This window comes from Zalophus californianus, chromosome 2, assembly GCF_009762305.2.
Source record: "Zalophus californianus isolate mZalCal1 chromosome 2, mZalCal1.pri.v2, whole genome shotgun sequence".
In the NCBI taxonomy this organism is placed as follows: domain Eukaryota; kingdom Metazoa; phylum Chordata; class Mammalia; order Carnivora; family Otariidae; genus Zalophus; species Zalophus californianus.
In genome coordinates this window covers 116,320,052-116,337,501 of record NC_045596.1, presented here as the reverse complement: position 1 = coordinate 116,337,501, position 17,450 = coordinate 116,320,052, and the positions used below count along the sequence as shown (strand labels likewise).

The following is a 17,450-nucleotide window of genomic DNA, read 5'->3' as shown; positions in this document are numbered from 1 at the left end:
AAACTCCTATCAAAAAATACAACATATGGGGCACCTATAGTTGGCTACTATAGTTTTCAATTCTAAAATAACCATTTGGTTTTCATTATATTTTTCATATCTTTGCTGATAATTTTTTCATTGGTTTCAAAAGTGCTTTTGATTGCTTATAAGAGAATTTTTTTAAATATTTTATTTATTTATTAGAGAGAGAGCATGAGTTGGGGTGGGGCAGAGGGATAAGCAGACTCCCTGCTGAGTGAGGAGTCCAGTACAGGGGCTTGATGCGGGGCTCAATTTCAGGATCCTGAGATCATGACCTGAGCCAAAGTCAGACAAGCTTAACCAACTGAGCCACCCAGGCGCCCCACTTGTAAGAGAATTTTTATAATAGTCAAGAACTTTGAAGGGCCTGAGGTTTTACCTTACTTGCAAATTAATGTTGGGCTGCCCATAGTTTCATAGACAGTGGCAGAAGACTCCTGGGTCAGAAACAAAAAACAACCTATTACCCACAGCAGTAGCAGGAAACAGAGTATCAGCATTTATGCCAGTTTCCTGAGTCCCAGTTTCCACAGAGTGATGCCTTGAGGACAAGGTGATACCTGTGCATGAAGTGAGTTGCATTACAAGAGAGGAACTCTATGGGAAACTCCCCTAATAAGGGGCTAGCAAACCTATCCAACTGTGCCCTGGAGAGATTTTTTTTTATCCTGGACAGCAAACAAATCTACTTTTCTCCTCAGAGGAAGATATTATCTCTGTTTTTCAAGGATGTTTGCTATACAAGCATCCCAGAAAAGATAGTCCAAGAAAAAAGCTGTTAATGCCTTTGCCCAAAAAGATATGTGGAAATACAAGAGACCAATGGAGAATTATCTCCCAACAAATAACTTCTTTAAGGCTTTTCTCACATAATTCCATCATCTCTGTTCCCTCAATGTTGGCATCTTTCTTTTTTTCCCATGTAAATTGAAAATTTCCTGGTTCTTAGTATGCTTAACAATTGTGGATTGTATCCTAGACATTTTGAATATTCTGTTTTGAGACTCTAGGTATTGTTTAAATTTTATTGAGAATGCTGATGTTTTTGTTTTAGCAGGCAATCAACCTGGGTAGATTTAGAGTAGCCTTCTGTGGGCGGGAAAGGGCATAGTAATATAAGTATCTAGCAAAAAAAAAAAAACCCAACGTTTATTACATTCCAGGATAATAAACCTACAGATGCCTTTCTCCTCTCTTCTAGAGGAAATTTTCTTGCCTTTCAAGATAATGAGTAATCTCTCCTGAGGGGGGTAATGATCCAGTAACCAGCAGCCTTGATAAAAGCTTAGACTCCTAAATTCAGATTATTCTCCTGTGATGCAACCCACTGCACATACATCTGGTCCTCATTCTGTCACCTGTGGGAACTGAGATGTGAGGAACTGACTGATGGAGATCCTGCTTCTCCCTCTCCCTCTGCTGCTCCCCCCTGCTTGTGTTCTCTCTCTCTGTCAAATAAATAAATAAAGTCTTTAAAAAAAAAAAGTGCTACGGAGGAAGCCATGTTTTCAGGAGATGGCTAGGTTTTTGGTTAGAGTAAGAAGATAAAGGGAATGTTTAGAAAAACTGTTAAAGATATAGGGCATTTGATTGACCTCAGCACAAGAGAAGAATCAAATAGATTAGAAGAAATGGGAAGTTAGGATAGATTAGAGCAAGGCATTTTTGGGGTTAAGAATCTGTAAATGGACTTGACCTGTAAAAAGAGGCAAATAGGCATATGAGATATGATGTGGTTATTTATAATTTTTTTAAAGGAAGGTCTAATTATAGCTTGAGATTGTTCTTTAAGCAGTTTATAGCCTGTAATTAATCTCTTGAGATTGTTCTCTTAGGCAGTTTATATTGGCAAAGTGGGAAGATACTGAGATCTGAGGGGTATGGATGAGCAGACTTACCAGGAGCACACTGAACTCTGTGCCTCTAAAATCTGGTTGGGATTTTGGCTAAAAGGATCTCTGAAGGTATTATGTAAATCCAGAAATATTGGGAACCCTGGAGGCTCCCTTTATAGACTAAATCTTTGGTGCTGCTGATGGACAATCTTCCAGGGATATGTAAATCTTGCTGTAGGTGAGAAAGGGTGTAATGATATAAATAGCTACCTGAAAAGCCCAAGAAAAGCAACATCATTTTAGGTTTTTTCTCTGACTTGAACTTCTCAGAGGAGGCTTTTTTGAACACATTATCTGAAATAGTATTTTTCATGGTCACTTTTCATCCCTTACTATGCTTCCCCCAACTTCTTACCACTTATCACCCTGTCATATATTTATCTGTTTAGTATTTCCTCTCAGTAGAGTATAAAGATCTTAAGAACAGACTTTTTTACTGCTTATTTCCAGGACCCAGAACAGTGCCTGGCACACTGTAAACACTCAATAAACATTTACAGAATGAGTGAATGAATAAATTGAAGAATATTAGGACAATTAAATGAGTTCAGTAATGAGGCCAATTACAAAATCACAAATCCTAAAATTAACAGTATTTCTATATACAGCAAAAGCCATTTGAAAAATGCAGAAAAAGATCATATTAATAACAACAAAAAAAATTAAGATATCCAGGAGTAAACTAAATGGAAACTAACATTCAAATTTTACTGACAGAAGAAGTGAATACATAGAGAAGCATGCCATGTTGCTGAATGGAAAAGCATATTGTAAGGATGCAGATTCGCCCCAAGTTAATCTATAAACTTAACACAGTATCAGTAGAAATCCCAACTAAAGTTTTAAGGGAAAGGGAAAGGCAAAACTTGACAAAAAGATTTTAAATTTCATCAGGAAAATTAAATGCTGTAGAATAATGAATTAAATTCTGAAGAAAGGTAGTGATTAGGGACCTGCTCTACCAGACAGGAAAACATAGGAAAAGACAAATTGTATCAAAAGCTTTTTAAAAAAAAAAAAAAGCATATATCCTTTAACCCAGACATCCCACTTCTAGAAATCTTTCCCAAGAAATAGATAATATAGCAAAGCTGTTTATCAAAGTAATGTCTGTAATGCCAAAACAACAGAAACAATCCGTGTTCCACAAGTAGAGGATGGTTCAGACAAATCATGGCTTAAAAAACAAATACCTGTGGGATACAAAGAGCCTTTGAGAATTATGTAGTGTAGAATTACATTAATGACTATGGAAGCTGTTTGCATATATTCCTATGTTAAAGAAAAAGCCGATTATAAAACAGGATATCTAATAGTATCCTCATTTATGTAAAATTTAAAAATAATTTACATATATAGGTGAGGAAATAATCTGGATGGAAGGTTATACATCAAAATGTTAACAGTAGTTCCCTTGAAATAAGAATTAAGGATGATTAAACAATTTTTTGTTTGTTTTTTGAATTTGTACACCAAAAAATTAGTGAAGTTCTCCCCAAAATGGGAGAGCAGTTAAACTCCACTGTTGCCACCTGGTGGCTACCACACAGAGGTTTCTTTCTTTTCTATCACCCGAAGAAATAATGCACACATCATAAAGTTGTAAAGAAACCTGCAGTATCACCTAGTTCCAGCCATCATTTTATAGCTGAGGAATTAAAAGCAAAAATTTGAAGCCACTTGTCTGAAGTCACGCTGCTGATGAAACTTATTAAGAGTTAACAAGCATTTGTTGAGCCCTTCTTCTAAGTACTTTACATGGATTATCTCATTGTATTCTCATAGGAATTTATGAGGTAGGTCCTGTTTTTACTCTCATTTATCCCCATGAAGATCCCGAGGCACAGAGAAAGTGAGTGAGTCCCACAGCCAGGGCAGAGCCAGGCATTCTGAGGTCCACTGGAAGCTCCTCTACCTGGGGTCTCTTCCTTCTGTGCTTTTGGTGACAGCTCTTAGTGTATCCCCAATGTCATGTTCCTCATGGATGAAAAGAAAGTATCAACATTTACTGAGAGGAATATTAGGAAACAAAGTAGCTTGACCCCCAGAACCTTGCAAAGAATCTTGTCCAGATAGGAACAGACTTCCTTTGAATTCTTCCAGGATCCAGATAGTAGAGAATCTTCTGTCAGAGATTTAGGACTATGGATAGGCTCACCTGGGTTCCCCTGTTCCATTTTTATCCATGCTATGCTCCCTGCTTAAGTTTTTGATGACCACAGCTTTAGAGTTAACATCACTAGGTCGACTTGTTCATGAACTTTCCCCCTCTCTTTTAGCGCTTCCCCTAAATTCTCAGGGGAAACAGTCTCCAGCGCTGCATCTTTGTGCTAAAAACCAAATGGCATAAGTGCTAATAAATGCAAAAATTGTACTTAGTGATCAATCTTTTAGAAGTGAAATTGAAAGTCTAAAATAACTAGGACCATTACCCTCTGAAGCCCTATGAAAACCCAAAAAATCTTTCAGAATTGCTCCTAAAATGAATATATACCTTTGAATTATCATCTAATTAAAGCTGCTTTTTCTCAAGTATCGTCTTACTTGAAAATAAATTAAAATTTAAAATTTGTACAGTATTGTGAAAGTGTTTTATTTTTCTGCTTTATATTTTTAGAGGACAGTGTAAGTGTGAAAAGACCTTAGGTGTTAGACAATCTGGAGTTAGACATATTAGCTGTCACACATTAACTATGATATGAGTAAATTATTAAATTTTAAAATTCTTATCTCTAAAATTAAGGATCATAACATCACCAAAGGTAGTGGATATGACATAAAAAACTAGGACATATGGGCATCTAGCAGATATACATTTTCGTCCCTTCTCCTTGCATTATGCACTAATTCAAATGTTCTTCATATACCTGGGCTAGGATTTATTTGAAGCAATCATTTATATCTTAGCCAATGTTCTATTTGAGGTGTTTGAGACTCTTTTTTCTTTTCTATCCCTTTTTCAATCAGTGAGTCCTGTGGGCTTCACTTTCAGAACAGATCCCAAATTCAACTATTTCTTATCCCTCCATAATGACCACCCTGGTCCAAACCATCCTCCTCTCTCATCTGACTAGTGCAGCAACTTCCTAACTGGACTTCCTGCTTCCATTCTTCTCCCCACCGTCTCCTCGATGTGTGCAGAAAACGTTATTCTTCCAAAAATTATATCATGTCACTTTTGAAAAAAAAAAGTTTATTTTTTTATTTGACAGAGAAGAGACAGAGAAAGCACAAGCAGGGGGAAAGGCAGGCAGAGGGAGAGGGTGAAGCTGACTCCTCATTGAGCAGGGAGCCCGATGCAGGGCTTGATCCCAGGAACCTGAGATCACGACCTGAGCCCAACAAAGGCAGACACTTAACCTACTGAGCCACCCAGGTGCCCTATCATGTCACTTCATTGCTCAAAACCTTACAAGAAATCCTCATCACTCTTAGACTAAAAATCTAAAGTCCTTAGCAAAGGCTACTAGACCTCTGTGATCTGGTTCCTGCCTACCATTCTTGCGCCCTTCTTCCTTATGGTGCTCCAGCTGCACCCTTGCTGTTCTTTGCTGGTGCCAAGCACACTCCTTCCTCAGGGCCCTGTCATCCCCACTGCCTGGGATGCTCCTCCTAGATCTATCATGCCTCACCTTCTCATTCCTCACCTCAGAAAGGCTGAACCCAGGCACCCTATTTAAACAATACTCCTCCAAAACACTCTCTCCTTATACTCATTTTCCCTCATAGCATTTACCGTACCTCGGCATTGTAAAACACACTCATATATATTTATTCTGTCTTTCTACCTGAAATTAAGTTCTAAGAAAATGAAGACTTAATTCTGTTCTCTGTATTGCTAGCATCTAGAACAATGATTGGCACATGCCAGGCATTCAAAAATATTTGTTGAATGAATACATGAAAAAAACCTTTAACTTCCTGCCATCAAACTAGCACTTCTAGAGCCCTCCTTTCCCCTCTTCTTCCCTTTAGGTAGAACAAATGAAAGAAACTTGAATAAAGGTTGCTAGTAGCATTATGTCTCTAACACCAGCTAGGATAGAAAGAGATGTATCCCGAGACTTGGTTGCCAACTGTTCCCTTCCTCAGAATTGATGCCCTAGGCCTTTGCCTTTGGGCCAGTTCTCAAATATCATTTCATAGGAATTTCCTGAGACCTGTAAGGCCCATTAGTCCTCACTTCCCTATCATACTCAGCATTTCCCCAGTGCAAGACTCTCCAGGTGGCCATCCTCTCCCATTCTGCTCTGCAATCCTCCTAAACCTTTCCTCTTCTTGCTTTTTTCCCTGCGTCCTCTGGAAAGCCTGTGTATTCAAAACAAACTCACCCATTTTCTCATCCTTCCAACAAAATACTCCATCTCCTGTCTTTTACATGGAAAACGGCTTTCCCTTGAGAAGACCACCTTTTCTACTGCCACCTTAGTGGTCCTACTGGATCGATTATTCTTTCAGAACCCTGGGATATAATTCATCTGGTCCTTGAGGTGTGAATTCAGTTCTGACCATTTCCAAGTATTGGCTATTACATAGAAGAATTAGAGTGGTCTATAAGGACTTGAAAAACAGGGCGCCTGGGTGGCTCAGTTTGTTAAGCGACTGCCTTTGGCTCAGGTCATGATCCTGGAGTCCAGGGATCGAGTCCCGCACTGGGCTCCCTGCTCGGCAGGGAGTCGGCTTCTCCCTCTGACCCTCTTCCCTCTTGTGCTCTCATTCTCTCTCTCTCAAATAAATAAATAAAATCTTAAAAAAAAAAAAAGAAAAAAAAGAAAAACAGCAGTAAAGATGTTTATTTTGGAAAGATCCTGTAACCATGAATTGTTTTAAAAATTTCACTGAACCTAACCAATAGCCTCTGAATTTCCCTCACAACTACCAAATTCAAAATGAAAAACAAAACAAGTGGCGCCTGTACCTTGGAGACTACAGAAACACCACATACGCTGATACTGCTCCTTAGCAAACACGGGGTTTCCTCTAGGTTGTAGGATCCATGGCCCATGACATACAGCTACTATAAGTAGGGATGGAGTCTTATCAGTGAAATGTCTGGCCTAAAGCAGGACTCACATATTGATTTAATTTCTAAAGGCCCACGATCTGCTTGACTTTGTGGCAAATTCTAAAAAGTATTAGCTTTTTCTTTTATAACTTATCTAATTTCTAACCTTATGTAGACTTTCCAGCTGTTAAGCTCCAGCAGGAAAGCTCCTATAGTCCAAAATGCAAATTGAAATGATCTTTTTTGAGCACTTTCTGGTCTCTTATTCTGGTTCACTGAGCTATCTTCTGACCTATGACTTGTTTAAAGTGGATTAGTCAGGGGCGCCTGGGGGGCTCAGTCGTTAAGCATCTGCCTTTGGCTCAGGTCATGATCCCAGGACCCTGGGATCGAGCCCCACATCGGGCTCCTTGCTCCACGGGAAGCCTGCTTCTCCCTCTCCCACTACCCCTGCTTGTGTTCCCGCTCTCGCTGTCTCTCTGTCAAATAAATAAAATCTTTAAAAAAAAAAAAACAAAAACAAAAAACAAAGTGATTAGTCACTCTGTATGATGACCTTTCTTGTGGCAAGTTAATACATTTAAGCTGGCAGTCTAATTTATTCAGATGTTTGTGTGAACTAGTCTCCCCAAGCTTTATTACCAGTAGATAAACTTTTAAAAAAGTCCCTGAACCTGTGCTTTAGCCATATATCAGGCCCGACCCTGTTGTCTAACATAATATACTACTAATTGAAGCAATCCATTAGCTGGTCATATACAAATTAACATCAAGTCATAAGGAAATATGATTCTTCTTGGTATCTTACAGGCTGATTTTGATGATGGAAATTATCTACCTTGTGCTAATCAAGTCAAGGGCATATATGAAGTGTTCATAATACATTTCCAGGTGAGATAAAACTCATTCATTTAATAAATATTCAGCAAGCATTTCCTTTGTGCAAGGCCTTATGGTCGGGGTAGTAAAGTATGTAAGAAAGAAAAATACATGGTGCCAGGTGCAAAACCCAGTTTGGTAGCAAAGGTCTCTATAAATAAAAATGCCAAGTACATTGAGAACTAAATACAAATTTGAGCTGTGACAATCAGATGTTCTCATGTGAGTAGTAAGACAGTAGCTGAATTTCCAAGAAAGGAGCATCACTGTGGCTTAAAATGACGAGGAATGTTTCACAAAGAAAGTGAAAAATATGCTGGGCTTTGGAAAGGAATGAGAATTGCCAGGCTTTCTTTCTTGCTAAGTATTATAATTAGAAACCAAGAATATATGGGCTATCTGAACTTACCTTATACCCCAATTACAATATTATACTTTAGGTGAAAGAGTGACTCCTCTTGAGTAAAATGAGGGAAAACATTACCATTACTGAATAAACACAAATTCTGTTTGTTAGATTTTGCTATTAGAAGTCCTTCATCACTTAGTAAAATTAGTTTCCAGAGAGTGGTGGGAATTGAAGCCAAGGAACAAGTTGAACAAATGGGAGATGAGGACATAGACTCTTTCAAAATGCTTTGGAGATAAGATGGAAAGGAGAGATAGAGGACAAAAACCAGAGGGAAATAAATGGTAAAAAGAGAGGGGTCATGGTATTTGAGAGATCTGAGCATGACTGCAATTTGAATGAAAAGGAACTTGTAGAGAAGGAAAAAGAAAACTGATGGAGCCAGGTCCCAAAGGAGACAGAAAAGGTGGGCCTTGAAAAAAACACCTTTTCTCAGAAACTAAGGGAATAAGGGAATGGTTATAAATAAATTTATAACTGTGAGAGGTTTTTTGCTAAATGGCCTCATTATTTTTTGTGAAGTAGGAAGTAACAACTGATGTTGTTGTGAAGTAGGAGGGAGTAAAAGGGGGGTTTAAAGAGAATGGAGACAGCTTGAAATAGACCACTGACTAAGACAAAAGCATTAATGGTGGTGTTAACTACCAAACAGAGTTTGGAAATTATGAAAGTATAGTGGTTTTATGATTGTTTCTAGTATCTTAGCTGAATGGCTTATAGGGCCAGGCATATTATAGGACTGATCCAGAATTGTGAGTTGGGTAACAGAGGAGAAAGACAAGGAGGAAGGGAGTTGAGGGCATTGATGCCAGGCAGAATATAGCACTGTTCTAGAAATGTGCTTTGGGAGATACCAGGAAAGGAAAAATATAGAAGGGGATGAAAAGCACTGGTGAGTGAGCAGGTCATGTGACCAATTAAGAGATCAAGGCCAGGTATGGAAGGAAGTGGGACCAAGAATAAACTGGAAGGCAATATTACAGGAATAGAGCTCTTGATGAGACTCTAGATCAGGCATACTGGGGGTAATATGGATGGGAGAAGGGTACTGAAATCACTCAGAACTATTCTATAACAAAGTAGGGAATATGGCCAAGGGAAATGGGTTGAAGTGGCCTTGGAACTGTGATACTTGGGTATTTGACAGATCATCCACATGAATGTTGAAATCTCCTAGAAAATGATGAGATAAATTGAGATTTGAAGGGTTAACATGATCCAGGTACAAAGACAAGAAAGCCTGGCAATCTCTGATAATCAATACATCTATAACATACAACTCTTGACCACTTTACTACTGGCATCTTATCCACTAGAGTGGTTTCTTTAGCAGGACACTGTATTTCACTTGAGGGATACAGGGATGGTAGTTCTAATTTATGGAATTGGTAAATGATCTTAAACACTTATCTTCACCATCTTAAAGATGCACTTTCTCACTGCAAAAGGAAATCCAAATGCCACCATAACAGGGGCTTATAAAAAAAAAAAAAAAAGATATGTTTGAAACATAAAGCTCTGTCAGCATAAAGTATGTTGTATCTATCAAAAGAGACAAACAGATACTGTATAAAAATGCATAGTTTAGAAAATACCCGTATCTCATTTCAACAATTCTTTCTTTTCAGGGAATTCTAAATAACACAAGACTTAACTTCACTAATAGCTCTATGAGCAAAACAGTAAGATCCAGGAACACACCAGACAGTTTTGTTTGCCTTGAAACAAAAAACCTGGGTTCAAGTTCCTGCTCTAACATCGACAGGTCTGTAACCTGAACACCTAACGCAGCGCTCGCACTACCACCAGCTGGGTGCCCTCAGCAAGTCATTTAACATCTCTGAGACATGTATCTTCATCCGTAAAGAAGGGATTATACATACATATAGGTAATTACAAGGGGTAATCATGTTTCAGATATTATGGGAGCCACTTTTCCCCCTGAAAAATTATGTCACATATCCTGGTGATCTTCCCTTCATTTTCTCATTCTTGGTAAATCAGTAAAAATACCAAAGAAAAATTTGGGGCACCTGGATGGCTCAGTTAAGCATCTGACTCTTGATTTCAGCTCAGGTAATGATCTCAGGGTTGTGAGACTGAGCCCCATGTCAGGCTCTGCACTGGGCATGGAGCCTGCTTAAGATTCTCTCCCGCTTTCCTTCTGCCTCTCCCCTCTAAAAAAAAAAAAAAAAAGGAAATTCTGTTTCAATTGTAGAGGCATTTTTTATCTACCATTTTTTTTAGTGGGGTATAAAAAATAAAACAGTTTTACTTAATTTTAACAAAGTATCTCATATAGACCCAAAATTAACAAAGACATCAAAACTTAATTTTGCCACATTTAAGAATATTTTTGAAGAAATAAAAATTAAAGGTACCTATGTGCCTTTCCCTCCTATAGAGAACCTCTGTCCTGAATTTTGTATTTATAATTCCCAAACCTGTTTTTAAACCTTTATTTTTTGTTTTAGAGATTTTATTTTTAAGTAATTTCTATACCCAATGTGAGGCTCGAACTTACAACCCCAAGATCAAGAGTCACATGGTCCAGTGAATGAGCCAGCCAGCACCCCTTTTAAATGAATATATTCATAAACCACACAGTATTGTCTTACATTAATAACGTACATATAAGAAACATAATACGCCATTTAACTTGCCTTTTTTTTTTTTAAATCACCAAATTCTTGATTCACTTAATGCTGGCTTATTCATTTTAACTGTACAGCATTCCATTAAATGAATATAGCACAATTTACCCATTTTTATGTCACACTTTATTTCCAAATTTCATTATTATAAACAATAGTGTGATGAACATTCTTCCATGTCTCTCTGGCAAATATGTAGGAATGTTTACAGGGCATCTATATGTGTGTGTATATATATCCTAGTGGAATTGCTGGTTCATAGGGGTATGCACACGTTTAATTTTAGTAAATGAATATTGCTAAGTTGCCCTCATAATGATTATATCAATTTATACTCCAGAAGATGGTACCTGAGAGTTCTATGTTGTTTTTCAACATCCTCACCAACATCTGATATTCAGACCTCTAAAATGTTACCACCTTGACTGATGCAAATTATAACCTGATTTTGACCCTGTTGATCCTAATTGTTGAAGAACTTTGATTCCCTGACATTATTATCTTCTACTTCTCCTAACCTTTTGATAATAATTTCTTGGTCTCTTTTGCTAGCTTCTCTTCCTCTACCCACTTCTCTTGGCATTTGCAAGTCATCGTCTTTGTTTATTCCTTTCTGAGCAGTCTTGTCCAGGCTACACTACTCACAACTAATTCTTCAAAATCTGTAAGTCACCTCTCTTCTAAATTTTAGACCCGTATGCCTGGCTGCCTACTAATCTTATGGGACTTACATGTCCTATAAACACCTAAAATTCATTCTGAAAAGACCTCTCTTTTCCCCTCAATTTCTTCTTCCCAGCTCTCACTGTTTAATGATACTGTCAAAGACAAAGTGTTTCATGCCTAAACCCTGGACATCATTAACTTTTACTTCTCCATGCACTGTCTTCTCCCCTCCATCAAGTCAGCTGATCTAGGTACTACCTTTTTTTTTAGGTTTTTATTTATTTGAGAGACAGAGAGACTGAGAGAACAAGTGGGGGGAGGGGCAGAGGGAGAACAGACTTCCTGCAGAGCAGGGAGCCCGACATGGGACTCGATTCCAGGACCCTGGAATCATGACCTGAGCTGAAAGCAGATGCTTAACCGACTGAGCCACCCAGGCACCCGGTAGGTCCCACCTTCTTAACATCTCTTGTATCTTGCTCTCCTCCCCATACTTACTGTTGTTGTCCTTACCACTTTTTGTGAGAGGTTATAGTGATCAGAAGCAAGCACTTTGGAGTTAGACACACCTGGTCTTGAATGCAGATTTTTATCACTTATAAACTGTGTCACCATAAGCAAATTATGATCCTCAAGTTTTCTGTTAAATGGGAACGATAATTATGTCATGTGGTCTCTTCAAGGATTAAATGAGCGAACAAATGCAAAGTGCTCGCTACATTGCCCAGCACATAGAAAGAACTCAGTGACAGCTATTCTTCATTAGCTCAACTTGAGTGTTGTGATTAGTTTTGGTGCCTCCAATCTTTCTCCCCGCCCTCATGATCACATTGCTAGAATTCTCTCAGGTACCCTTCCCTATTTCTTCAATAACCGTCCTGTTTACACAAAGCTAAATCAAGTCTTTTAGTAAGTCATCTAACACACTTTAATCTGAGCCCTAGCCTCATTTCCTAGATTCTATTCTCACTAGTTTACATAGTCCCTGAATATATGTTTCATGTATCTGTGCCTTTAGGTACATGCTACCTATTATCTAAGAAACTGGTCTTTATCTTTCCAAGCTCTAGTGAATATTCTGTCAAGCTTTCCTAGTCCATCCAAAAAGAAATGAGTACTGACTCTAGGGGTTTATAAACTGCTGCTGCACTCATTTCTTGATTCGTCTGTCTCCTTTACTAGCCTGTAAAAAATGTGAGAGCGGGCGCCTGGGTGGCTCAGTTGGTTAAGCGACTGCCTTCGGCTCAGGTCATGATCCTGGAGTCCCGGGATCGAGTCCCACATCGGGCTCCCTGCTCAGCAGGTTGTCTGCTTCTCCCTCTGACCCTCCCCCATCTCATGTGCTCTCTCTCTCTCTCATTCTCGCTCTCTCAAATAAATAAAATCTTTAAAAAAAAATGTGACAGCAAGGACTATGTCATCTATTCCCAATATGAAGTACAATTCCTGGGGGGTAGTAGGCATTCATTAACTACTGGATAGATAGAAGGAAGGACACTGGGACTGGCCTAATTCCACATCTTCTAAATAACTTTAAACTGCAGCATCAAGAAATCATCAAGTTGCATAACACTAGTGAAAGTTTCCATGAATGTCAAAATGATCATTGAAGGATGGAGGTATTACAGGTGGTTTTCTCTACTGTGAGAAAAAGCAAAACAATGTAAAGTTCTCCCAAGTGTGAAGTAAAATACTAGGGAAAAAAACAAAAAAACTGAGCTGTATCTAGGAAAAGATTATAAACTATTTCCTGAATATGCTGGCCCCATGTACTGCAGTCAACAAATAAGGATAACCAAGTCGAATACTGACAAAACAGAAAAGAACATCCTTTTGCAAATATAAGTATAATGAATGCTTACCATGTGTCAGGCCTTGTGCTAATCACTTTCTACACAGTATCTATGTTACTTAATCCTTCCAACGACTATGAACTAGAAATTCTTATTATCTTGCCTAAGGGATCTGAACCAGGAGTTAAACCTAGTTCTGTCTCACCTAAAAGCTTATGTTCTCAACTACATCACACTATTGTACCAAGCCACAAAGTGGGCATTTAGTCACAAGATCAGAGAAAAGTAACTAACACATAAGGCCAGGCTTCTATGTGAAGAGACGAAAACAATTTAGATTTTCCAGTTTGCAAAGGTGAGGGAAGATCATCCATCTCTATGAACTCAAGAATGGCGACGAACAGTATTAAAACCAGACTCATTTATCAAATCCTTTAACCAGCCAAGAACAAGCTAGACAGAATTGAGGCTTGTCTATAAAACAATTCCTTTTTTACTAAAGAAAAACACTAGATTGGATAGATTTGGGCTATCTACCCAGAATATTATTTCAACAGACCTCACAAAGCAGGTTATGGTTTGATACAGGATTGTGTACTATGTAAATCTCCTTTCCTGGTTCTACACTAACAGGCCAACATTTAGCTTTGAATTCTAAGAATCATGGTTCCTTTCACACCTGAGATCTGTAATAGTAACCCACTTGTTTATATAAAATGCAGTCCTTCAGGGGCAGGTATTTGATTGGGGGTTCGGTATGTATGGATTTCCAGGGGGTACTATCTAGTACCCCTTCTTATTTAAAAGCCTATGCTTTGCTTTGGTCCTCATCCACTCAAAAACTCAAGCATCTATCCATGGCAATTATGTTTTATGAGTTGCTTCGATGGAGACAAGTTACCAGGACATCCAACCAAACTATGAAGTGATTTTTTTTTCTTCGAATGCTAGCATCTCCAGTAGTACAGTAGCAGCATGGTTAACCAGGAAAAAGCATGGACTTTGAAAATAAGCTGGAAGCTCTTGATGGAAAATTCAAACCTAAGTTCTTCCCCTTTAATGTAAGATGGGGGTAAAGTTAATCTTTTCGCACTTACATAGTTGCTTCCTTCTTCAATCTATGGAAAAAACTCAATACTGTAAAATATTTTAAATTTCATCAAGGAAGTGGGCCTCAACTTTGGATACACCTTAAAATCACTGGGGGTGCAGGGGAAAGGTGATGATGACCCATGCCCGGGCCTGACTCCACATCATTCAAATCAGAATCTCTGCAGGTAGGCCCAGCTATTGAGGGTTGTTTGTTTTTTAAATAGCCCCTGGGATTTTAATAAACAGGGCTAAGTTTATGACATAAAAGGATTCAACTGCCTATCCTAAATAAAGATCAACTGTGGACAACAGCTTCTGGTTGTGATTAATACTGGCTATACGTCATGTGTCTAGAAATAACCATTGCAGACCCTACCCCAGTGTCTCCTTACTTGTAATGACTAAAAGTAGAGATAGTAGGCTATAGATAACAGAGCTTTCTAGGTAGGTGGTTGGTGTGTGTGTTACCAATCCCCTCAAACTGTTGGAAAGATGAAAAGCAACTACTGAAATGACAATCTCTGTAGTGACTTAATTCCACTGGCTGTGAAGTTACCTGGGTGGCTGGTTGCTAAAGACATGAAGGATGAGTAGATTCACTGCCAAATTACGCGACAATGAACAGGCAACTGAAAAAGAGGATGGTCCTCCAGTCCTCTGCTTCCTACAAGTCCAGTCACAACCATTCCATTGACAAACTACAGGAAAAAAAAACAAAAATTAGATGTGAGAAATGTATTCAACATAAGTAAAATATAATGGATCTGTGGTATTTTGAGGAAATTCCTGAAGACCAACAGAGAGGCACAAGATGATGAATGGGAATACTCTAATCAGATCTAAGCAAATTATGCTAACAGTAAACAATGCTAGCTGAATACGCTTCTGAATACCTCTATTATTGTTATTAATGCATAGTAAATTTATTAAAAGTTAATGAAGGGAAGAATTAGTATTTTGCCTTTCATAGTTCAGAACTTAAAGGAAAGGATCTGGGAGATGTTTATTGTTTACTTCTTTAAATGGCTCCCTTTTCATTTTTAAAGATATCAACCAGCAGTCTGACTACTTGAAGGCAAATAAGTACTTTGAAAGAAAAAGTGGTAGGTAATTTAATTATTCGTTATTAATGAAGAAACATAGAGTTTTGGAAGAACACTTTAGAAAACCCAGCACCTATCTCAATTGTGATGAAGCATCAAGCAGTAGGCAACAGACCTGATAAACTTGCAGATGAAGTAAACAAGTGGCAAGTTCATAAAAGCCCATTAGGAAACTAGACTGGAAAGATAACATAGAATGGTGTGGCTTCTTGTTTGTTAAGACAATGCACAGGAGGCAAACGTAATTATTAGCTGAAAGCAAGCGAGGGGACCCAAATCATATTCCAAAAATCTCTTTGCTCCTATGTTGTTTCTAAATGAGAAGATAATTTGTACTTACTGAGACCAAGTTCATTTAGCAACAGCAGAATCTTTATACCACAGGAAAATTTTATCACATATTCAAGATCACTATTTTTCAGTTAAGAATTGTACCAGTTGTGTGAAATAATAGACTGTTAAAATAGACACAAGGCCTAATATAAAAAATATAAGAACTACATTACAGTCTTTGTTAGATTGCCAAATGTCAACTTTACTTTTGCTTTACAGGCCACCTTGAAACAGTCTGTATTGTTTTTGGCATCTAGAACTCTATAAAGAGCACTGAACATTAATACTGCAAGCTTAACTATCATTGACAATTTAGTAAAAGTTCTCATTTAAACAGTACCGATTTTTTCTTCTGGCTACAATTCCAAGATGGTGTCATTTCAAAGGCAACTGGATAATCTGAGGCTGGAAACCTTGAAGACCCGCTTTCTACCACCTACTGCTCCCTTTCCTCCTGCCCATCTTTATGTCATCATACAAGGAGTAGGTCTTGATGGAGGCAGCGGTGTTAACTCAGCTGTATAACCTACAGTACATAAGAGACTCTTCTGCTTTACTGAAATGAGCATTTTCTCCAGAACCTCCTGCACACTACCAATACTTTTAACATCCATCCTGTAGGTTGCATACTAAAAAAGGTTAAAGTGCAATTCAATAAAGAACAATAACCTTTTCCCAAAAATGTTTTATTGCTACAAGGAGTGAGATTTCTTGTCATCAAAATTGGAACAAAACTTAAGGTTTCAGCTCCCTATGGGGTAACACAGCCATTTCATGTGACTTTGTTTTTAATTTAGTTTTGGCAGTGGATTCAACAAAGTTTAGATGATCACTGGATGGCATCAAGAGACTGCCTGTAACTTAAAGTGGGGCATGAGCTAGAACAGTAAGACTACCTTCCATCTGACAGGTCAGTCTTTCTTTGATTTCTTAATAAGAGTTATTTCAAAATTTAAGGCTGATAATTACTAAATATATATGTATCTTGTAAGAAAATTTAACACTTCACTTTTTACCTTTTCCCAAACAGATGCTACACATGGCAACTGGAATATTCCTAGAAATTGTGCAGGAGAGAGAATTCCCTGTATTACCACCTACCTGAAACCAGTCCCCACTTTTCTGGCCTCCTCTTAAAATCACAGCTTTCATTTCACAGCTCTAACAGCAACACACCATGGAGTACAAACATCACTGGAAAACAAGGGCCTGATAAAACCCACAGAAAAGCTATTCACTAATATTGGGACTACTTTTAGCCATGCTATTATAGATCACAATTTATTTTTGTGCATAATAAATATAGGAAAATGTTGAAAATGTAGGACTCAACTATCTAATTAAAGCTGAGTAAACTAACCTAGTCAGAATTTATTTTTTAAATGAGAAATGACAAGAGTAGTAAATATAAAGAAAAACAAAAATAGCTTTACTTTCCTATGTTAATACAGGTCAAGGGACCCTTTCTTCTGAAAAGGGTTGATAACACCAGTTCTCAGCAATAAACATAAGGCACTTGTTTAGAATACAACATCACTGCATTTTTTCCCCACTTGTTTTTCTAACCCTGTTTTCCCCCACAGTATCATTTGGAATT

General features: G+C 38.0%; 1 long non-coding RNA gene across 2 annotated transcripts in view; it reads left to right on the top strand.

The window, feature by feature from the left end:
• LOC113924287 overlaps positions 1-17,450 on the top strand; it is a 25,027-nt gene extending 7,577 nt beyond the window's left edge. For both annotated transcript variants that reach the window (XR_003520622.1, XR_003520621.1), the window contains exons 3-6: positions 7,735-7,815; positions 9,841-10,101; positions 16,651-16,763; positions 16,884-17,450. This is a non-coding gene — a long non-coding RNA (uncharacterized LOC113924287). The remainder of the gene's footprint in view (positions 1-7,734; positions 7,816-9,840; positions 10,102-16,650; positions 16,764-16,883) is intronic.